Source organism: Streptopelia decaocto, assembly GCF_964273445.1.
Source record: "Streptopelia decaocto genome assembly, contig: HAP1_SCAFFOLD_89, whole genome shotgun sequence".
NCBI lineage: Eukaryota > Metazoa > Chordata > Aves > Columbiformes > Columbidae > Streptopelia > Streptopelia decaocto.
In genome coordinates, this window is record NW_028117096.1 from 413,850 (window position 1) to 437,590 (window position 23,741).

Here is a 23,741-nt window from a genome sequence, read left to right on the forward strand (position 1 = left end):
CTTGTGCCTGCAGGAGCATTTTCCTACTCTGCTGTGAGCAAGCAGTGCCGGAAACTCCTGGTGCTCCACGTGACGCTGTATTCCGTATTTCTAGGCTGTAGAACTTCAGGCGGGCTTTCCTGATGTAGGGGATTTCTCCTCTGTCAGAGCTTCAGCTGGGAGGGAGTGTGGGGGCTGTAGAACTCCACTGTGAGAGAAGAGCTTCTTCTGGTTCATGGATGCTGAGGACCTGGGATGTGTCTAGTTTGGAGAGATGGAGGCTGAGAGGCGACCTCGTTGCTCTCTACAGCTTCCGCGGAGGGAAAATGGAGAGGGAGCTGCTGATCCCTTCTTCCCGGCAGCCAATAGCAGAAGGCTCAAAGCGGCATCCATCCCTCAGGGGAGCTTTGGACTTGACAAGAGGAAAGTTTTCTTTCCCAAGAGGGTGGTCAAACAGGGTGGAACAGGGCTCCCGGAGCCCAGGTGGGCGATGCCCCATGCCTGTCAGTGTTGAAGAGGCATTTGGACGATGCCCTTAATACCATGTTTCAGCTTTTGGCCAGCCCCGAAGTGGTCAGGCCTTTGGACTAGATGATGACTGTAGGTCCCTTCCAGCTGAAGTCTTCTCTCCTCTCCTTCTGTTCCTACCTCCTCCTTTCCCTAGCAGTAGGAGACGCTGAGGAAATTTCGGATGTCGTTGCTTCCCATCCCTGCACTAACAGAAGGCATTGAATAACCTGAAGCATGCCCCATCTTCGGCACTTGCTCCGTCACCTTGTGGCAAGGAGGCACGTAGCTTCTGATGCGGGTGAGAGCCCTAGGCCCCCTTGCAACATCTGGGCATCCCACTTCTTAGAGCTGCTGCCCCTGGCTCTGCAGGGCATGATGATGGTGAGCTCTGCAGTGCTCCTCAAGAAGGACTTCCCTTGGTCCTGCCACTGCTACCCAGTGGAAAGGGATTTCCAGGCATCAGATGAGTTTGGGAAGTGGCCCTGCCCGGAGATTGTCTTGCAGTGGAGAACCTCCCGTAGCTTCATCCAAGGTCTTCCTCCCTCAGCCGCTGCCCTGGGATTCCGCCAGTCAGCTCCCCAAGTGCTTCGTCTGGGATGTGTTTGGGCTGCCCCCGGGCCAGCTCTGGCGGTGGACACGGGGGGCTGCTCCTTTTTATCCTGCCCGGGGCATTGTGACCTCAGCGTTGCCGGGTGCTGGCATTGTGACATGGGGGTGACAGAGCCCCCGTGTGCAGCCCCGCCCGCCGCCCCTGCGCCCAGCGCCCTTTGGAAGAAGCCTTTGGGGTGCTGGGGGGCCCCGGATCAGTCCCCGTGCCTACGAGATAGGGGACTAATCAACCTAATCGTGTCCCTTTTTGGCAAAAATACAGTGCGGGTTTGTTGCCGGTCCAGCCTTCCTTCCAGTAGCGATACTGCCCGTGACCACCTCCCATTCGATTCCACGAAGGAGCCTTGTGTCTGGCACCTGGGGCAATGTCTCGCTCTGTTTTGACTTTCTCTTCCTTAGACAGCTCCCGCCTCAGTGGGTGTTTCGGCACCGATGGGTTTGGGGACCCAGCGGGTTTTCTCTCCTTGGCTGTTTAACACTGGGACCTTCCTACCTGTGCCCTCTGACCGTGGCTTCCACAGCGAAGTGTTGGCTCTGGGCCAGTTTGCAAATCAGCCCTTCTCGTGCAGCTCTGGACAGTATGTGATGGGGAGAAGGTAACAGTGCAATCTTTTTCACGCATGCCGTCCAGTGACGCATTTTGTTTACAACCATGATAGGGCTTGTAAACCACCATTGCGCTCTCTCTAGATCGTGCTTTGGAAGGCTTGCTTTTGCTGGAAGCAGCCGCTAATGACCTGATAGTTAAGAAACAGTCTGCCCTGGACAGACACAGAGAGTTTTCTAATGGACACAGTGTTGCTATCTTGCTGCTTTTCCTGTGGCGAATTGCAGGTGGCATCTTGAATAAAAAGGTGAAGCTTGATTGCGTTGGGTTTAGTGTGACTTGTGCAGGAGCGAGGCTGATGAGAACAGGCCCGTGTGTGCGTGCGATCCCACCCGTCTCTGTGCCGGCAGGTTGGGCAGTCCCCCTCATGGCCACCTTTTCACTGTGTTCCTTGTCCACTGTTAGTGCACGAGAGGAGGCAAGAGCCAAGAGGTGCCAAAGCTGGGGAAGTTTCCTGAGGTGAGGTGGCTGCGTGTAGGAGAGAGCCCTGGCAGAGCTCCCAGCTGGGCTGGACCTTGGAGAACCCGGAGTCCCTGGCAGCTCAGCCGCATCTCTCGGCGCTCAGGGACCCGGCTGCTGCGGGCACGTCTGCTGCCTCCTGGAACATCTCCCTTTCCTCAGTGCAAAGAGGAGAAAGCAACCGTTCCTCCAGGGAGCCTGCACTTGGTATGGTGAGCAAGCACAGCAGGGCCGTGGATGTAGCCACAAGTGCTGTTGACAATCCCTAAGCGAGCACCTATTTCACAGTATCACAATATGTTTGGGATTGGAAGGAATCTCAAAAGATCATCTAGTCCAATCCCCCTGCTGGAGCAGGAACACCTAGGTGAGGTCGCACAGGAACATGTCCAGGCGGGTTTTGAATGTCTCCAGAGAAGGAGACTCCACAACTTCCCTTGGCAGCCTGTTCCAGTGTCTGTCACCCTCACTGAGAAGAAGTTTCTTCTCAAATTTACGTGGAACCTCTTATGTTCCAGCTTGATCCCGTTACCCCTTGTCCTATCATTGTTTGCCACCGAGAAGAGCCTGGCTCCATCCTCATGGCACTCACCCTTTATATATTTATAAACATTAATAAGGTCCCCCCTTAGTCTCCTCTTCTCCAAACTAAAGAGACCCAGCTCCCTCAGCCTTTCTTCATAAGGGAGGTGCTCCACTCCCTTAATCATCTTCGTTGCCCTACGCTGGACCCTCTCCAGCAGTTCCCTGTCCTTCTTGAACTGAGGGGCCCAGAACTGGACACAATATTCCAGATGTGGTCTCACCAGGGCGGAGTAGAGGGGAAGGAGGACCTCTCTCGATCTACTGACCACCCCCCTTTTAATACACCCCAGGATGCCATTGGCCTTCCTGGCCACAAGGGCACAGTGCTGGCTCACGGTCATCCTGTTGTCCACCAGGACCCTCAGTTCCCTTTCTCTTACACTGCTCTCTAATATGTAATCTCCCAACCTATACCGGAACCCGGTGTTGTTCCTGCCCAGATGCAGGACTCTACACTTGCCCTTGTTAAATTTCATTAGGTTATTCCCCACCCAACTCTCCAGCCTGTCCAGGTCCTGCTGGATGGCAGCACAGCCCTCCGGCGTGTCAGCCACTCCTCCCAGCTTGGTGTCATCAGCAAACTTGCTGATAGTACACTCAATTCCCTCGTCCAAATCGTTAATGAATATATTGAATAATATTGGCCCCAGCACTGACCCCTGAGGCACTCCACTAGATACTGGCCTCCAACTAGACTCCGCACCATTGACTACCACTCTCTGGCTTCTCTCCCTAAGCCAGTTTGCAACCCACCTCACTACTCTATTGTCTAGACCACACCTCCTCAACTTAGCTGTGAGGATGCTGTGGGAGACTGTGTCAAAGGCTTTACTGAAGTCAAGGTAGACCACATCCACCGCTCTGCCATCATCTATCCACTGTGTTACATTCTCATAAAAGGCTATGAGGTTGGTCAAGCATGACTTACCCTTGGTAAAGCCATGCTGACTGCCCCTAATAACCCTCTTATCCTTGATATGCCTTGAGATGGCACCAAGGACAAGCTGTTCCATTACTTTCCCAGGGACAGAGGTGAGGCTGACCGGTCTATAATTACCCGGGTCCTCCTTCTTGCCCTTTTTGAAGACTGGAGTGACATTTGCTTTCCTCCAATCCTCGGGCACCTCTCCCGTTTCCCAAGACTTGGCAAAGATGATGGAGAGCGGTCCAGCAATGACTTCAGCCAGCTCCCTCAGCACCCGCTGAGCTCTGCCAGGGCTCTCTCCTACACGCAGCCACCTCACCTCACCAGATGCATTCCATCTGGACCCATGGATTTATGGATGGCCAGACTATTTAATTGCTCCCTAACCCAGTCCTCATCGACTAAAGCAAACTCCTCCATTGACCTGGCTTCATCCGGGGTCTCAGGGGTACAGGGCTCCCCAGGACAGCCTCCGGCAGAGTAGACAGAGACAAAGAAGGCATTCAGTAATTCTGCCTTCTCTGTATCTTCTGCCACCAGGGCACCCACCCCATTCATCAGTGGGCCTACATTGCCTCTGGTATTAGTTTTATCTGCTATGTATTTGAAAAAGTTCTTTTTGCTGTCCTTGACCCCTCTCGCCAGCTGTAATTCTAAGGAGGCCTTGGCTATCCTAGCTGCCTTCCTACATCCTCTAACAGCAGCCTTATATTCCTCCCAAGTGGCTAGCCCCTGCTTCCGTGACCTGTAAACTCTCCTCTTCTGCTTGAGCATACCAAACAGATCCCTATTCAACCACGCAGGCCTCCTGGCTCCCTTCCTTGACTTCCCACGTGTGGGGATGCTCTGATCCTGAGCGTGGAAGAAGCAATCTCTGAATGCCACCCAGCTATCTTGGGCCCCTTTTCCTTCAAGCAGTCTTGCCCATGGGATTTCCCCCAGCAATTGCTTGAAAAGGCCAAAGTTAGCCCTGCTGAAGTCCAGGGTTGCAATTCTACTTGCTATTCTGTTCCTGCCACATGAGATGCTGAACTCCACCATCTCGTGGTCACTGCAACCCAGGCAGCCCTCAACCTTTACTGCTTCGACCAGAGCCTCCTTGTTAGTGAGGATGAGATCCAGCAGTGCTCCTCTCCTAGTCGGCTCCTCCACCATCTGCATGAGGAAGTTCTCATCAATGCACTGGAGGAACCTCCTGGACTGTGGGTGGCTGGCTGAATGGTCCTTCCAGCAAACATCAGGGAAGTTAAAATCACCCACAACAACCAGGGCCTGTGACTGTGAGGCCACTCTCAGCTGCCCATAGAAGGCCTCGTCAACTTCCTCAGCCTGATCTGGTGGCCTGTAACAGACGCCCACAACAGTGTCAGCCCTGCCAGCCTGCCCCTTGATCCTGACCCAGACACTCTCAACTCGCTCGTCATCCGCTCCTGCGCAGAATTTAGTACATTGTAGTTGCTCTCTCACATAGAGAGCAACTCCACCACCACGCCTGGCTGGCCTGTCTTTTCTGAAAAGGGCATAGCCATCCATGACCACATTCCAGTCATGTGAACTGTCCCACCGTGTTTCTGTAATTGCCACCAGATCATAATCTCCCGACCGAACATAGGATTCTAACTCCTCCTGCTTATTCCCCATGCTGCGCGCATTGGTATACAGGCATTTCAGGGAGCGAGCAGAGCACACCAGTTTCTCCCTAGGGGCATAGGAGGCCACCCGGTCCTCATCAGTTTTAGAATGCAGCCCCACTGGGACAAGCCCAGCTACAACCCCATCCCCCTTCGAGCCTAGTTTAAAGCTCTCCAAATGAGCCCAGCTAATTCCTGCCCCAGCATCCTTTTGCCCCTGCGAGATAAACCTTTCCCACGTGACAGTGTCCGGACTGGTGTCTTATAAAACCAACCATTATCAAAAAATCCAAAGCCCTGCCTGTAGCACCACTCTTGGAGCCAACCATTTAGAGAGTGAATTTTCCTATTCCATCCCACATCATCACTTGAAGATGGAAGGAGTGAAGAGAAGATCACTTGAGCCCCTGAATCTTTCACCCTCCTTCCCAAGACCTTGAAATCATTCTTCATCCCCCTCAGACTACGGGAAGCAGCTTCCTCCCCATCTGTCTGGAAGACCAGCAGCGGGTAGTAGTCCGTCGGGTGCACCAGTCTGGGGAGCTCTCTGGCGATATCCTTGATCCGGACTCCAGGGAGACTACAAACTTCCCTAAGATGAGGGTCAACTCTGCATATTGGGCCCTCTGTTCCTTTCAGAAGGGAATTTCCTATTACAATCACCCTTCTTTCTTTCTTATCAGAGGCAGTCTTAAGTTGTGAAGTCGACTGCCTCTTCCTACGTGATCTTGTAGGCAGGCTTGGCATCACCTCCTCACCTACCTCTTCTTCAAGATCCAGGGCCTCAAACCTATTACGGAGGGGCACCTGGGGAGACAAAGCAGGCAGGGAGGGGGGCTGCCCGTGACACCGAACCGGAATACGCTTCCAACCCTTGTCGTCTTTTCGGTCCCCTACCTCTGCCCGAGAGCAACAAGGGTGGGGCCGTCTCAGGACTTCTGCCTCTGTCATTTGTTGTAGGTCGCATTTCTTTCTGTAAATAGGTTTACCTTTCTATTTTTTTTCTGTAAAGATATTTATTCATGTTTTTTCAGACCTGCGCTCTTTGTCTTTTTCTGGTATTGGCCGAGTTGTGGTTTCCGCTTGCTCTGGGTTCCTGGGGCTGGAGGTGGCTGGGGGTGCTGGCACGGCCATCCCGGGGACAGGGGGTCCCTGTGCACAGAGGGCTCCCACTTGCAGTACTCACGGCACTGGGCACCTGTGGGGTTGGTTCATGGGCTGCTGGAAAGCGGTGTCCCCAACAGCAAAGCTGCCACCAGCAACAAGTGAGCTCTTCCGTGACCAAGACCTGCATGGATACCATCAGAAGAAATACAGAAGGGCTCGTGGGCAACGGGGAGGTCGCCTTGGGCGTAGTGACCATGAAATGATGGAGTTTTCTGTTCTTGGAGAAGTTAGTAGGGTGCTCAGCAGAACTTCCACCTTGCACTTCCCAAGGGCAGACTTTGCCCTGTTCAGGAGGCTGCTTGGCAGAGTCCCTTGGGAAGCAGTCCTGAAGGACAAAGCAGCCCAGGAAAACTGGTCTCTCTTCCAGAAGAAAATCTTAGAGGCACAGGAGCACACTGTCCCTGTCTGTCTAAAGATGAGACGGCAGGGAAGAAGTTCCGGCCCGGCTGAATAGAGGACTGCAGCTGGAACTTGGGAATAAAGGGAGAATTTATAAACTTTGCAAGGAGGGGCAGGCTGCTCAAGAGGAATACAAGAATGCCACAAAGTTAGGCAGGGAGAAAATTAGAAAGGCCAAAGACCAACTAGAGCTGAGCCTGGGCACCACTGCGAAAGGTAACAAGAAATGTTTCTATAAATATATGAGCAACAAAAGAAGGGCTAAAGGGAATCTTCATCCCCTGAGGGGTACGGGCGGAAACACAGCGACAGAAGACGAGGGCAAGGCTGAAGTTCTAAATGCCTTCTTTGCCTCAGTCTTTAGGAGTCAGAGTGGTGGTGCTCCAGGTACCCAGCCCCCAAAGACAGGAGACAGGCTCGGGGTGCAGAATGAAGCCACAATAAGCCAAGGGGGAATGGTTAGCGACCTGCTACACCACTTGCACACCCACGAGTCTATGGGGCCAGATGGGATACGCCCAAGGGTGCTGAGGGAGCTGGCCAAGGTGATCACTAAGCCACTTCGCACTATCTATCAGCAATCCTGGTTAACTGGGGAGGTCCCAGTTCACCGGGAGTTGGCTAATGTGACGCCCATCCACAAGAAAAGCTGGAAGGAGGATCCAGGGAACTACAGACCTGTCAGTCTGGTCTTGGTGCCAGGGAAGGTCATGGAGCAGAACATCCTGAGTGATATCACACAGCACATACAAGAAAACCATGTGATCAGGCCCACTCAGCATGGGTTTATAAAAGGCAGGTCTCGCTTCACCAACCTGATGTCCTCCTACAACCACGTGACCCACCTAGTAGATGAGGGAAAGGCCGTGGATGTTGTGTAATTAGACTTCAGTAAAGCCTTTGACACCCTATCCCACAGCATCTCCTGGAGAAGCTGGCAGCTCCTGGCCTGCATGGGTGTATTCTTGGGCAGGTAAAGAACTTCTCCCCAAGTAGCAAGAGACAAGACAAGAGGAAATGGCCTCACATTGCGCCAGGGGAGGTTAAGATTGGATATTAGGAAAAAATTCTTCATGGTGAGGGTGGTGAAGCAGTCTGTTCTTTCTAAAGCAGGAAGGGACAGAGCCAATGTCTCTGTGCTGCAAGTTCCTACTACAGCTTTCAACTTTCTGAGTTTCTGCAGAGCTTAGAAACTGTCCTGGTTTTGTGAAAAGCAAGACCAGTTCTCTTTTAGTGATTTTTCTTTCATCTATGTTCTTCTAGGTGGCTGTACTTTTCTGAGTTTTAGCCTGCACATTTTTCCTAGGATGCTGTACTCGGTGCTGATAAGAGACCAAAGGAATGCTGAAGAAGCTCATGTTTAGATTTATGACTATGTTAGCTAAGAAAGTCTGATAAGTTGGGAGTAACATCCCATGCAAACTGCCTAAATTCAGCACTGGGTTGTGGTTCCTTTAACCAATGTCCCCATGTCCATTCCTCATGGCGTGGGACATCTCAGATGAGTGCAGAGCAGGGTGACACACCACAGGGCTGAGGTGCCTCCCATCCCTTGGGAGTGGCAACAGGAGGCCAGAGGGACACTGTGACTCCTGCCTCTGTGTGTAAAAGGGACAGACTCTGTCTCTGAACACCCCTGGGTGCAGAAGGAGCCCAGGATGCCAGCTCAGATGTGGATGCCTGACAGACCCGGACATTTCTGTGTGTGACTCCAGGAACAAACCCCACTGGCCCAGTGAGATTCATCTCAGCTGCCCTGGACAGCCTCATTGCAAGTGCTCCTGTCTGCTACGTCACCCTTGCCCATGATGCCAGGCTGTGCTCTCTAAAGTGCCACAGCAATCAGAGAGGTTCTGGGATCCTTGGAAAAGGCAGACACCCAACCCAACTTCAAGAAGGGCTCTTTATTAAAATCCAGCCATTTTTCCACAAGCAGAGCTGCTCCTCCACCTGGGTCAGCGACGCCAGCAGCACAGGGCTTGCAGGGCCCATCGTGATCGTGGCTTCTCCCTTGGACTGCTCAGGATTGCAATGGTCTGAGCAGCAAGGGAGCGGATGAAGGGTTTACTGTCCTTCTCCAAGGGCCGAAGGGCTGCAACAGAAAGAAGCAGAACCCAGATGATCTCCCATGTCTGCAGAGACACCCAGGCATCCCCTCCTCCTGACCAAGCTCCCTACTCACCGCTGCAGATCTCAGCCAGCTTCTCCTCCTCCCTTTGGTCCCTCAGGGGCCGCGCAGCCAGCCCTGGGCACAGAGTTCCATCAGACCCCTGTTCCCTCCCTGTCATCAGAGCTGGCCCCAGGGGATACCCCAGAGCCGACATAGCGGGACTGAGCAAGGCAGCCACCAAGGCCACCTGCGTGGGCAGGGCCGGGAGGGGAGGCCAAGGCCCTGCCCGGGGCAGCCGGGGCTCTGGCAGCCACAGGGCTGCTCCTTGTGCCAGGGCAACGGCGGGGACTGGGGCCAGGCTGCCAAGAGAGGGACCCTGGGGACTGTGACTCACCGATGAACCTCACGGCTGCCTCTCGCAAGCTGGCCTGAGCATCCCTCAGGTATGGCAGGCTCTGACTCAAGAGCTCTTGAGCCCTGCTCCTGTTCTGCTCCAGCTGGAGAGAGCACAAGGGTGTGAGCATGTCACTGTCTGCACCCCACCCCGAGCTGGCTTGACCAGTCCCTCCTCCCAGTAACCCAGGTTTCCCTTTCCCCGCAGGCCACTCCTGCCCCCCAGCCAGTAGCCCTGTTGGGCTGAGGCTGAGACAGACACAGGAGAGTGGTCCCAGGGCTGCTGAGAGCCCTCCTTCCCGCCGGGCGTGGGGCAGAGGGAAGAGCCCTTGGGGGTTCTGTTCTTGAGGACAGGCAACAAGGATGCAGCTCGGGGCTGCAGCAGGGCGGGCGAGGCACATCTGCAGAGCCCACAGCACAGACATGTGGGGCAGCCCTCAGTCAGCCTGGGCCTTTGTTGTTCTCACCAAGCTCTCTCCAATCCTCCATGTCTGCTGAGTCTGCACTAGGTGTTTGAGCTGCTTCCATTTCAGGAGCTCTGCTGCACCAAGGAGGGCTTCCCTGGCGGCCTGCGGAACAGCAGAAGATGGGACATGGCACCCACGGTCTGCATAAGGAGACCTGGCATCACCCCATTCTTGGCTTTGTTCCGGGAACATCTGCCCTTTGGGGGCAGCGACATGCCCTGGCCCAAACATCTGGGACTCTCTTGGGCACAGCCCTGGGAAACAGGGACTGAGGCTCAAAGCTCGAGACCCAGCACCTGCAGGGACAGCTGAGGAGCCCGTAGGGATGCGCCTGTTCAGGCCTCGGTGGCCACAGGCTGCTGCTGAGCCCTGTGAGACCAGCTATGGCAGGTGGTGGAAATGGCCTTGGCAGCTTCTCTACTGCTACTCGTGCTGGGTCTGTGCTCAGCGTGGAAATCTGTACCTTGGCCACGTTGTTGCTCTGGTCACTCAAACGAAAGAAGAGGGGGAGCAGTGCACGGTGCACGTAGCTCTTAATCCTCTTCTTGTCGTGCACCATCACTGACTGCACCCACTCTCTGAAGAGGCGGATGGAGAGCGCTCGCAGCTGGCTGGACTCCTGGGAGGAAGGAGGAAAGCCGGACTTCAATCCCAGCAGCTCTCTGCCCATGGTGAGCAGGGGCAGTATCGGGGCTGACGTGAGGGGAGATGCTCCAGGGTCAGGTTGTGCAGCAGGGAGCCGTGCTGGGCTGCAAAGCCCAGAAGCCATCCCACGAGAGCCCAGGGGAGCAGAGCCTGCTCCCAGTGCTGGCCACAGGGCTGGGCTGAAGGGCAGCTGTCACTGCAGCTGCCCATCCCCAGGGCTCAGTCTCTGTCATCAGCCTTACATCGTCAAAGAGGGACAGGAGCTTTTCCTCCAGCTGCTCGACAATAGGGCTGGCCTCCTCCCTCTTCAGGTGACCCATCATGCTGCGGAAGAATGTCAGGACCTTCTTCTTGATTTCTGTGTTGCCGTAGTCGAGCAACTCCACGACTTGTGGCAGGAGGGACTGTATTTTTCTGGCCTGTATGAAAAACAGTTTCCTTTTTGTGAATGGGTCAAAGACCACCCTGGCAAAATGCCAGTCACTGAGCACCAGCCTCCTGTCCGGCTTCCTGGCAGGTGGTGGCACAGGAATCTCTGTGGCAGCCTCCTGGCAGGTGGTGGCCACGGGCACACCCATGGAGATGTGGGAGAACAGGGCCGGGGCAGGGAGGGAAGAAAAGTAACGACTCCCTGTGCTCTGCTCAGCCGTCCCCTTTTCCCACAGGCCCCCCTGGGCAGATGGCCTAGAGACCCTCCATGCCTGGAAAGCTCCCCAGGCAGCCATCAGGCCCCAGCACAGCAGGGAGGGCATTTGGAGCTCTCACGCACTGCCTGACCCCCAGCCGAGGCCCAGCCACCGCCTCAACTGCTGCCCCACCCCCAGCTGCCAACATGGCTCCCCTTGAAGCTGCCCTGCTCACCATCTCATGTCTTTCTGACCCCCTGATAAGGCCTTCAGGAAACATGGAGTCTATGATCAGGAGTCTTTTACGCAAGTTTTTTAAGATCTTCTTCAGAGGCCGCGGCGTGGAGATCATCACCTTCCACATGTCTAGGGCAGTGCTGCAAGAGAGCGCTCTGTCAGCAGGGCAGCCTGGGCCACAGCAGCGTGTCTGGGCTCCGCGCTGCAGGACGCTTGGGATGCCCTGGGCAGCAGCAGAGGCTGAGCTGCTGCTCCCATGGGGCTGGCAGGAGCGCAGTGGGGGGCTCTGGGCTGGCTTGCTCAGCTGTGGCTGCTGCGGGCCTGGCTGACCCCCAGCGCTGGAAAATGTGGTGGGATGGAGGGTCCTGCTCCTCGGGGGTGTCCTGCAGGATTCCTTGGCTCTGTGCCCCTCTCCCCACAGGGAACAAGGCCTCATGGCTTTTGGGGTCAGTACCTGTCTCCTGGTGGAGCGATCCTCAGCAGCGTTGTGAGCATCTTCCCAGGTCTCCTATCAGCCATGAGGAGAAGCAGGGACTCCACGCCCTGCCGGGCTGGTGCTGTGTTGATGCTGTCCAGGTTTTTGTGGATGCATCTCATGATCTTTGGCACCTGGAGGGGACACAGGTGAGGATGGTGCTGCCACTGGAGTGCAGCCATTTCCTCAGCTGTCCTTTCCATCCCTCTCTGCCACCTTCATGTGGCTTCAGTTTCCTGAGACACCAGGGATTGGGAGGGAGGGATGGAGGGAGGAACAAGGCCTGACAGGGCTGAAAGGCAGGGCAATCCAGCCACAGGCCACTTACATCCACCAGCCAGAAGTCAGGGAATTCCATGAACAAGTCCAGCAAGTCTGTTGCATGCTTCTTGTTAAAGGTGCTGGTGTCTCTCATCACCTCGATGAACGCAAGGACGATGTCTGTCCTCTCAGAAGTTCTCAGGTATCTTGCACAGGACTGTGGGAGGAAGGAAAGAAAGGAAGGAAGTGAAGCCAAATCACACCCAGTGCCCTGATGCTGCTGCTTAGCCGGGCAGTGCCAGCAACCCTGCAGAGACACAAAACAGTGCTGCGGCAGTGCCCACAGCAAAGCTGGCAGCAGGGGTGGCAGTGACTGCACACGGAGGATGAGAAGAGAGGCCCTGGGGTGAGGGAGGAGGAATGGACTTATGGGCACAGGGTGCTGGCCCTGCGATGAGCCAGGGCTTGCTGGTGGCCAGGAGGACTGGGGCTGCTGCTGGGACACTGGTGCCAAAGCCCTGAACCCAAGCGTGCGTCCAGGGCTCTGTGGGCCGTCAGGGCTTTGCAGGCCCGTGCCGGCCACAGCTCCCAAAGCAGCTGCCTGGGCAGCAGCCCCCGTGGGGAGAGCTGCAGGCTGCTCTGGGGCGCAGGGATGGGGAGACAGGCTGGCCGGAGGGTGCCTGGCTCCTTACCGCCAGTGTGGGGTGTCTGGATAGTGCAGAGCTCATCTTCTCAATCCTCCCCACAGCCCTGTCCCGCACACATTCTCTCTCAGAGTTGGTGTATGTCAAGAGCATCTGGGAAGAGAGAAGTTGCTGGTGAGCTCTGGGAGCAGCCAGCACTCCAGCAGAAGTAGCACCGCTCAACTCCTGGGCTGGACTCTGATGTCGACCAAAGCCTGTAGTGGGGTTCCTGCCCTCGGGTCCCTGGCAGGCTTGGAACAAATGCCCTGGGCCCGCCCTGTGGCCACGCAGGAAGGCAGATGCCACCCTCTGCGGCCACTGTGCTGCGGAAGAGCCTGGAGGGCAGCCCCTGGTTCCCCGGGGAGGTGGGCACCCTCCCGGCAGCGCTCTCTGCACGGCACGGGGTGGGACTGTCACCTCCAGAGTGGACACCCCGTCCCCCAGGGTGAGGAACAGTCCTTGTGAAGCCCACTCTTTGCACACGCCAGACCTGGAAGATATTCTGGAGCAGCTCGCTGACTCTGGAGGCTGAAGAGCCGAGCACCAATGCCTGCAGCATGTTGTCCATGGCTTCCACGGTCTGCAAGAAGACAACGAGTTTTGGCCGTGTTTCCTGCCATCTGTTTCACACACGGGGGACTGATCTGAACTCTCAGTGCCAAGCTGCAACTCCTGTGCTGATTTGCTGTGCCTGGGAGAGACTCAGGGGCAAATAATCTGCTACGGGCGGAGCAGCAATTGGCACTGGATGTGGCCAGGCCAACTGTCAGCAGATGAAGGCATGAGGGTGTGAAAGCAGAGCTGAGACCAACCCTGCCTTGTCTTTCTGGTTATATATCAGCACGGGGTGAACAGGGAGCAGACAGAGGGACTGTTGGGTCCTGTAGTTCACCAAGCACTTACTTTTAAGAAGAGATAACGGCCCATATCCTGCATTTTCTCTTCTGGAGGAAGCAAGAAGACACTAGAAAAGCAGGCTTGGAGGAGGCTTGCCTCCTTGCCCTCCAGCGCCCTCTCCACTGCGCTGCAAAGAGAGAGGAGCCAGTCACACTTCGGTATTTGGAGCAGTGCCTCGAGATCTCATGCAGGGGTCCCCGGGAGGGATGGGCAGGTACCTCAGTTCGGCGATGGCAAGCATGGCGTTCCACCGCACCGCCGTGCGCAGTTTGTTCCTGGGCTCTTCTTCCAGCAGCACCTGCAGAGCACAGCCGGGATGGGACCTGGCAGCTGCCAGCACCCAGCGCCACCAGCACCTGGCCCTGCCCAGCGCTGTCCTCACAGGGTGCCGGGGGCATCGCCCCCTTCCCCAGAGACGCCACGTATCCCCTCACCTTGATATTCTCTGCCAGACCGTATCTCTGGCAGAAGAGATCTAGGCCCTGTGGAGGGCCGTGGCGCTTGCTGTTGTAGCACAGGTCACAAATGTTCTGAAGAAATGGAATCTTCTGGCTCTCCTCCTGGCAGCCAGGGGACAGACAGACAAACAGGGAGTGTGAGATGGGGACACACAGCCAGCGGCACCACAGCATGGGGGTGCAGTGATGACTAGAGACCTGGGAGCAGCAGCTCTGCCCAGCCAGCACCCTCCAGCACCCGCAGCAGAGCCCCTGTCAGCAGACACGGGCTCAGCCGCCTTCCAAACGGCCATGGTTACCTTTTCTGGGCTGCTGACAAAGGACACGATGGAGTCCACGCATGTCCTTTCAAATTGGTAGACAGGTAACCAGGCAGCATCTAATAAAGGAGGAGAGCAGGGAGGGCTGCAGAGAGGGTTTGCAGGCAGGCCAGAGCAGAGGAAGGAGATCTGCCCCATGTCCATCCCTGTGCCCGCTGCCCTGGCACGGTCTTCCCATGCGTGTCAGGGCTGCAGGGTGCCCGGCAGACGGGCTGCGATGCTGGAGCCAGGCAGGACGGGGAAAGCGCCCGGTGCAGCGGGTGAGGAACTCGCTTCAGACGGGCAGGAAAGGTCCCCGTCCCGCAGCACGGCTGCCTCCTGCCCACCCAGCTGCCTCTCGCTGCCCATGCCCTGCAGCAGGAGCTGGGTCCCCTCTGCCCGCAGAAGCTGTGCTGGAGCCAGCTCCCAGCTCCAAGCAGCCCTGGGCTTCAGGGAGCACAATCACCACCCATGGGAACCCCTGCCAGTGTGAGGGGAAACGTGATCCCGGTGTGGAGCAGAAAGCGATAGCTGGGCCCCACCCTGGCCAGACAATCAGGGCCCCTCACTCACCGATCTTCAGTGGCTGGACCACATCAACCTGGTTGAGGTCCAGTGGAGATCTGACCTCCTGGGGAGCCCCAACCTCCTCCTGCCAGGCCAACCTAGGTCGGCTGGGGGTTCTCTCTGCCATTTTGCAGACAAAGGCTACAACTAGGGATGGGGAAGGCGGATGCTTCGGCAAAACGCCTTGGTGCTGCAGCTCTGCCAGAGGCAGCGATGAAAGGTGTGGGCTGCGCTCGTGTGCTCCTCGTTGGGGAAAGATGTGAGCTGCGCTCAGGAGCTCCTTGCTCCAAGTCTGCCAGGGGCAGCAGACAGTCTGCCGGGGGCAGCTAGAGCTAGGTTGTGGTTGGACTCGATGATCTTAAGTGTCTTTTGTCTCTTCCAACCAAAAAGATTCTCCGATTCTCTGAAAGACGTGGGCTACGCTCGGGGGCTCTCGCCAGCTCCGTGCTCACACCCTGTCTCATCACCGTCCTGTCGGACAGTGTGGGCTGGGCCCGCAGCTGCGCTGAGCACGTGCAGGGCAGTGGGTGTCACCAAGTGAGGTCACAAAGGGCCCCACTGTGACCCTGCGCCTGGGGAGGGAGGCCAGGGTGTGCCCTTGGGAGGCACAGGCCAGCTCAGCCCTGGGCACCTGTCTGTTTCAAATTTCAATCCATTTCTAAAAGTTCCAGCACCCATTGTTCTGAGCACAGTCTATAACAGTCTGCTGCACCGACCCATTTTCCCAGCAGCTGCTGCATGGTGGGAATGTCACAGACCTACTCAATGCCACGGTCCTTGCTCCAGGAGCATCCATCTATGAGGATGTTGTGGAAAGGAGTCCCGTTGTCTGGCTCAGTTCTCTCTGGGCTGCCAGGGGTGGCAGATGCACTCGATCCCCCAATCGCCCCCAGCCAAACCCGCAGCAGTTGGGTCCAGGCTCCAGAGGAGGGAAGGGCCTGAGCCGTAACCAGGTGTCCTGGTTTTGCTAAAAACCAAGTTTCTCTTTCAGTGAATTTTGCCTGTCAGCTAAAGCCTTCATATTAACTGCATTTTCCTGGAGAACCAGACACATGTTTTGGTAAACATAGCAATGGAATGCAAACTTATTGATAAGCATGGATGGACATCTCGCGAGAGGGGCGACGAGAAACAAGTGACTAAGAAACTGACCAACTGTGTATAACATTCCATTCACGTGAATACTTCATATAAAAGTGGGAGATCACGAGGATCTCGTCCCTTTTCCTTCTGCTTATGGCCGACCTTAGGAGAGGATCTGGCTGGTCGTCTCTGAGAACTGAGGCCTAGTGAGAGACTGAATCCAGCTCCAGTTGGCTGCAGAGTCTAATCCAGGACTTTGGGTGGCAGCTCTGCAGTTGCTGAGACTTTCAAGATTGGTTTTGTATATTTTGTATTATTTTCTCTATTCTTATTAGTAGCATTAGTAAAACATCTTTAATTTTTTCCAACTCTCTTCTCTCTGTCCTTCTTTCCCTCCCGATCGCCTGTCCGGAGTGGGAAGGGGGGAGAGGGAGGGGCAAAAAGGGGGAAGTGGGGGGGAGAGGAGTTTAACAATACATCTGCCAGGGTTTTATTGTCACCCCGCAATCTTAACCCTCGACAGATAATTGGCGCCCAACGTGGGGCCAGAGAAAGGGGTAAATTTAAAGATTTTTGGCTTTTCTAGTGCTCTGACGTACCTTTCAGTTTTCTTGGCATGGTGCCAACTCATAGTTGTGATACTCGCGTGTCTGTTTGCTTCGGATGTTATTCAGTGGTATTAAGGCAAAGTGAATTACATTGATTTAAAGATGTTATGGCATAAGTTGTATCAGTTGTTTTCTACATTGTGCTCACTGATTCCATATCTGTGTTGGGCTTTCTTTTTAAATCGGAGTATTCATTATATAACAACAAGGAACTGGACAATGATCATGATGATACTGTGTGGTTTGTCACTGGTTTATTTCATTATACTGCAGCCACTAATGAATTTCTACTCGCTTCTGCTTTACCTTGAAAAGCCTCCAGGAGAGATTAAAGAGCAGAACGGCTCCGTGTTTGCTAATTGGTCAAGCGAATCTTTAGAAAGGCTGACTAACAATACTTTCGCGCCCAATACTTGGCGCCCAATTATCTGTCGAGGGTTAAGATTGCGGGGTGACAATCAAACCCTGGCAGATGTATTGTTAACCTCCTCTTCCCCCCCCACTTCCCCCTTTTTGCCCCCCCTCTCCCCCCTTCCCACTCAGGACAGGCGATCGGGAGGGAAAGAAGGACAGAGAGAAGAGAGTTGGAAAAAATTAAAGATGTTTTACTAATGCTACTAATAAGAATAGAGAAAATAATACAAAATATACAAAACCAATCTTGAAAGTCTCAGCAACTGCAGAGCTGCCACCCAAAGTCCTGGATTAGACTCTGCAGCCAACTGGAGCTGGATTCAGTCTCTCACTAGGCCTCAGTTCTCAGAGACGACCAGCCAGATCCTCTCCTAAGGTCGGGCCATAAGCAGAAGGAAAAGGGACGAGATCCTCGTGATCTCCCACTTTTATATGAAGTATTCACGTGAATGGAATGTTATACACAGTTGGTCAGTTTCTTAGTCACTTGTTTCTCGTCGCCCCTCTCGCGAGATGTCCATCCATGCTTATCAATAAGTTTTCATTCCATTGCTAGGTTTACCAAAACATGTGTCTGGTTCTCCAGGAAAATGCAGTTAATATGAAGGCTTTAGCTGACAGGCAAAATTCACTGAAAGAGAAACTTGGTTTTTAGCAAAACCAGGACATTCCACCCCTTATAATATGCCATTCGCTGAATACTTAAACCTTATCAATACAATCTATCAACACAATCTAATTAATCATTACTACTATATATATATATATACATATGTACATATATACACAGGAGTACTTAATTAGTGGACCATCCTTTAAGAAGTTCATTAAGTTCATTTTGTCACAACAGTCTCCCAGGGCAGGAAAAATGGTACAAGTGCATCTCATGACCACTGTTTGTGGGTTAAAGACATCAACTTCGAGGAATTTGTCAGGCGCCACTCGAAGAAGATAGCTCTGGTTTCATCATCACTGTCTTGATCTGAAAAACACTTATTAAATGCTTTTAGTATGGCAATTCACATCCTGCAGTTCAGTATTGAATATTTTCACCTAAACTCAAATCCCCTTGAGGTACACACCGAACTTCTCCATCCTTAAGCATCACCCACCAGGTGCTGCCAGGTCCCTGGGCAAAAACAATCCCACGAATGGGTTTGCCTTTGCCTGAGGCAGGAGGAACCCAGACTGCCTTTCCTAACATGTTTTTCATGTGTACTACAGGGACTTTATCTCCTTCTACAGTCCGTAGAATTTCTGATTGGGCAGGCCCGGATCGATTGGTTGATCCCCTGGTGTTGACCAGACAAGTGGCTTTTGCTAAATGTGAATCCCAGTTTTTAAAGGTTCCACCACCAAGTGCCTTTAGTGTAGTTTTTAGCAAACCATTGTACCTTTCAATTTTCCCAGAGGCTGGTGCATGATATGGAATATGATATACCCACTCAATACCATGTTCTTTGGCCCAATTGTCTATAATACTGTTTTTGAAATGAGTACCATTGTCTGATTCAATTCTTTCTGGCGTACCGTGTCGCCAAAGGACTTGCTTTTCAAGGCCCAAGATAGTATTTCGGGCTGTAGCATGAGGTACGGCATATGTTTCCAACCACCCAGTGGTTGCTTCCACCATTGTAAGTACATAACGCTTACCTTGACGTGTTTGTGGAAGTGTAATATAATCAATCTGCCAAGCTTCTCCATACTTATACTTTAACCATCGCCCCCCATACCATACAGGCTTTAACCGTTTCGCTTGTTTGATTTCGGCGCAAGTTTCACATTCATGAATAACCTGTGAAATAGTGTCCATAGTTAAATCCACCCCATGATCGCGAGCCCATTTATACGTTGCATCTCTACCTTGATGCCCTGAAGCATCATGGGCCCACCGAGCTAGGAAAAGTTCACCTTTATGTTACCAGTCCAAGTCCACTTCAGCTACTTTAATCTTAGCAGCTTGATCCGCTTGTTGGTTGTTTAGATGTTCCTCGGTGGCTCGACTTTTAGGCACATGAGCATCTACATGATGAACTTTCACAGGCAGGCTCTCTAGCCGAGCAGCAATGTCTTGCCACAGCGTGGCAGCCCAAATGGGTTTACCTCTGTGCTGCCAGTTGCTTTTCTTCCATTGCTGTAGCCACCCCCACAAGGCATTTGCTACCATCCATGAGTCAGTATAGAGATAAAGTATTGGCCACTTCTCTCGTTCAGCAATGTCCAAAGCCAGCTGGATGGCTTTCACTTCTGCAAACTGACTCGATTCACCTTGTCCTTCAGTGGCTTCTGTAACTTGTCGTGTGGGACTCCACACAGCAGCTTTCCACCTTCGCTGTTTTCCTACAAGACGACAGGATCCATCTGTGAACAGTGCATACTGCTTATCAGTCTCTGAAAGAGTATTATACGGTGGTGCTTCTTCAGCACGTTTTACTTCCTCATCTGGAGACATCCCAAAGTCTTTGCTTTCTGGCCAGTCTGTAATCACTTCTAAGATCCCTGGGCGATTGGGACTTCCAATTCGAGCTCGTTGCGTGATCAGTGCAATCCATTTACTCCACGTAGGTTCGGTTGCATGATGTGGAGAGGGAACCGTCCCTTTGAACATCCAGCTCAGCACCGGCAGTCGAGGTGCCAGGAGGAGCTGTGCTTCAGTACCGATCACTTCTGAAGCAGCTCGAACTCCTTCGTATGCTGCTAGTATCTCTTTTTCAGTTGGAGTATAGTTGGCCTCAGATCCTTTGTATCCTCGACTCCAAAAACCTAAGGGTCGACCTCGGGTTTCTCCTGGTGCTTTCTGCCAGAGGCTCCAGGTAAGTCCATTATCTCCGGCTGCGGTGTAGAGCACATTTTTAACATCTAGTCCAGTCCGAACTGGTCCAAGGGCCACCGCATGAGTTATCTCACGCTTAATTTGTTCAAAGGCTTGTCGTTGTTCAGGGCCCCACTCAAATTGGTTCTTTTTACGAGTCACTCGAGAGAGAGGGCTCACAATCTGGCTGTAGTCAGGAATATGCATTCTCAAAAAACCTACAATGCCCAAGAAAGTCTGTGTATCCTTTTTATTAGTAGGTGGAGACTTTGCAGCAATTTTGTTGATCACATCCATTGGGATCTGACGACGGCCATCTTGCCATTTTATTCCTAAAAACTGGATCTCTCGTGCAGGTCCCTTGACCTTGCTTCATTTTATGGCAAAACCAGCATCCAAAAGAATCTGAATTATTCTCTCACTTTTCTCGAAGACTTCTTTTGCTGTGTCACCCCATACAATGATGTCATCAATATATTGCAAGTGTTCTGGAGCTTTACCTTGCTCCAGCGTGGTCTGGATCAGTCCATGGCAGATGGTAGGACTGTGTTTCCACCCCTGGGGCAAGCGATTCCACGTGTACTGGATGCCTCTCCAGGTGAAAGCAAACTGCCGCCTGCACTCTGCTGCTACAGGAATAGAGAAAAATGCATTAGCAATGTCAATTGTAGCATACCACTTAGCTGCCTTTGACTCCAGTTCAAATTGCAGTTCTAGCATGTCAGGCACAGCAGCACTCAGTGGTGGCGTAACTTCATTCAGGCCACGATAGTCCACAGTTAGTCTCCACTCGTCACTAGACTTACGCACTGGCCAGATTGGGCTGTTAAAAGGTGAGCGAGTCTTACTGATCACACCTGGCTTTCCAATTGACAGATCAGCTTCTGGATAGGAATCAAAGAGTCTCGGTTGGTGCGATATTGCCGGCGATGCACAGTCGTGGTAGCAATTGGCACCTGCTGATCGTCAACCATCAGCAGTCCTACAACAGAAGGGTCGTCTGAAAGACCAGGCAAATCAGACAGCTGTTCAATTTTCTCCGTGTCCACAGCTGCTATACCAAATGCCCACCTATACCCTTTTGGGTCCTTAAAATACCCTCTCTTGAGGTAGTCTATGCCAAGGATGCATGGAGCATCTGGATCAGTCACAATGGGATGCTTTTGCCAGTTTTTTCCAGTTAGGCTCATTTCAGCCTCTACAACAGTCAGTTCCTGGGATCCCCCAGTCACTCCAACAATATTGATGGATTGCGTTCCTTTATAATTAGAAGAAATTATCGTGCACTGACCACCAGTGTCCACTAAAGCTTTGCACTCCTGGGGGTGTGTTGTACCAGGCCATCGTATTTGTACAGTCCAATAAACTCTGTTATCCCTTTCCTCCACCTGGTTGGAGGCAGGGCACCTCTAATTTCTGTTTTGCACAGTCTCTGGGTGTGAATTAGAGGTTCCTTCAAGAGCATCAGAATCTCTTCTGCTCCTTTAGTAAACTGGAGCAGCCACCTTCCTAGGAGTTTTTCCTTTGATCTCACGTACTCGTTCTTGAAGTTCTGAGGTAGGTCTTCCATGCCACTTATTCATGTTTTCTCCCTGCTCATGTAGGAAGAACCACAGTGAACCTCTTTTTGTGGGCTGCCTCTGTCCTCTCTCTCGAGACTGGAAACGCCTTTTCCTAACAGCTGAAACATAGGTTTGTGCAGGTCGTGAATGGTATGTGTCTTCTCTGAGTTCTTTGATTTCTTGCAATAGCTTTTCAAACCAGTCATCAGATTTTTCACACAGTTTCTCCACAGCAGAGACACAAGCCCGTAGAGAACCAGCAAGGCTGTCCTCCAAGTTCCAAAGCTGCTCAATCACTTCAGTGATATTTTGTACACCTCCAGCTGACCAGACCATTCCTACCAATGACTTAGCATATGCAGGTGGTGCGCTTTGTACAAATCTGGGCCACAGAGGTCATGTACAATTGATTCTATCTGGGTCTGTCCCCTCCTGGCTGTTTGGTCCAAAATAGATGATCTCTTGCACAGCTAATTCTCTCAGGAACTGAATACCTCTCTCCATAGTATTCCATTTCCCTAACTTGGATACACAATCTTCCTTGTAGGGAAATCTTACTTTCATAGCTGCCAAGAGTCGGGGCCAGAGGGTAGTGGTGTTAGACTCTCTTGAAATTGCCCTATCAATGGTGGAATCTCTTGACAGAGATCCAAGCTGCCTGGCTTCACCACCTTCCAATTCAATTGTTTCTGCCCCATTGTCCCAGCATCGGAGCAGCCAGGTTAAAATATTCTCGCCTTCACGACGACTAAAGTCTTTTCGCAGATCTCTCAGCTCACCTGGAGAAAAGGACCAAGTGTTGGTCACTTCATCTCCTCCCTGTCCTGATGATGCCCCTTGGGTTGATGTTGGCCCTGTGCCATCATCTGCTGCACGGGTAGTCTTTCTAGTGACTTTCTTACAACTGGCAACTGATGCTGATATAGGTTCAGCATCATTTGATTCATTTCCAGAGTCTGAATGACTGTCACAGTGATTGCTGTGGTTACAGCAGCAAGAGTGACCAGTGTGTGAAGAAGAGGGGGCTGCCTTTGAGGCTGGAGAAGTAATGTTATCTGCAGCGACCTTGGCAGAGGAACTCTGCGGAGGAGCTGTAGCTTCAGCCTGCAAAGCCGCCGTTGGGGGGGCAGTGGCTGCAGTGGCAGCTTTTGCTGTTTTGCTCTTTCTCAAGCAGCCAGGAGCGCTTTTTGCTAAAGCTTCCGAAGACGCACCGCAAATCTCAGGACAAAAAAGAGACGCAAACTGTCGGGGGTCAAGACCCCGGCCTGGGTTCGGGCCTACGGCGACGGAGGAAGAAATGCGGCCATCCGGTGCGGATGATAAGCATACTTCAGTTTATTGATACAGAGCACAGGCTTTTATAACGGTTCTATTAATTATGCCTACTCGTCAAACACCAATTTGATAGCATACGTAATGAGCCCATCCCAACATACATAATGAGTCCATCCCCTTCTGTGGCTTCTCTGGTATGTGAATTCCCTCGTTATCTCGGAGCTGCCTCCTGAGACTTGTTTACCCAGGCCTTTCTCAGGCAATACCTTCTCACTTACCCTTGCTCAGCTCATGCTAACTGAGGCCTACTCATGCTAACTAGAAGAGATCCTCTTTGTAGAGAGGGTCTCATGCCCTTTCTCTCTTGGCCATTCTCCAACAGCAAACCTTCTGTTGAACCCCATTTCTCTTAACATTAACAGAAACTGACACACATTCAGCAAACCAGATAACACCATCACAGTTCTATCAAAACTCCAAGGATATTCAAAGCTCTCTAAAACATTTGCGAACTGTCCTAGCGAAAAAACAAAAGTATTGTTAGTCAGCCTTTCTAAAGATTCGCTTGACCAATTAGCAAACACAGAGCCATACTGCTCTTTAATCTCTCCTGGAGGCTTTTCAAGGTAAAGCAGAAGCGAGTAGAAATTCATTAGTGGCTGTAGTATAATGAAATAAACCAGTGACAAACCACACAGTATCATCATGACCATTGTCAAGTTCCTTGTTGTTATATAATGAACACTTCGATTTAAAAAGAAGGCCCAACACAGATATGGAATCAATGAGCACAATGTAGAAAACAACTGATACAACTTATGCCATAACGTCTTTAAATCAATGTAATTCACTTTGCCTTAATACCACTAAATAATACACAAAGCAAACAGACACGCGAGTATCACAACTCTATGAGTTGGCACCGTGCCAAGAAAATTGAAAGGTACATCAGAGCAGTAGAGAAGCCAAAAATCTTCAACTTTACCCCTTTCTCTTGC

At 52.6% G+C, this 23,741-nt stretch overlaps 1 long non-coding RNA gene across 1 annotated transcript; it reads right to left on the reverse strand.

Annotated features, from left to right (window-relative positions):
* Positions 1-9,394: 9,394 nt before the first annotated feature.
* On the reverse strand, positions 9,395-10,396 carry LOC309451915. Its single transcript, XR_014186357.1, has 3 exons — positions 10,305-10,396; positions 9,842-9,943; positions 9,395-9,478 (listed from the first exon to the last, which is right to left on the reverse strand). It is a non-coding gene; the product is annotated as an uncharacterized lncRNA (long non-coding RNA).
* Between the last annotated feature and the right edge of the window lie 13,345 nt (positions 10,397-23,741).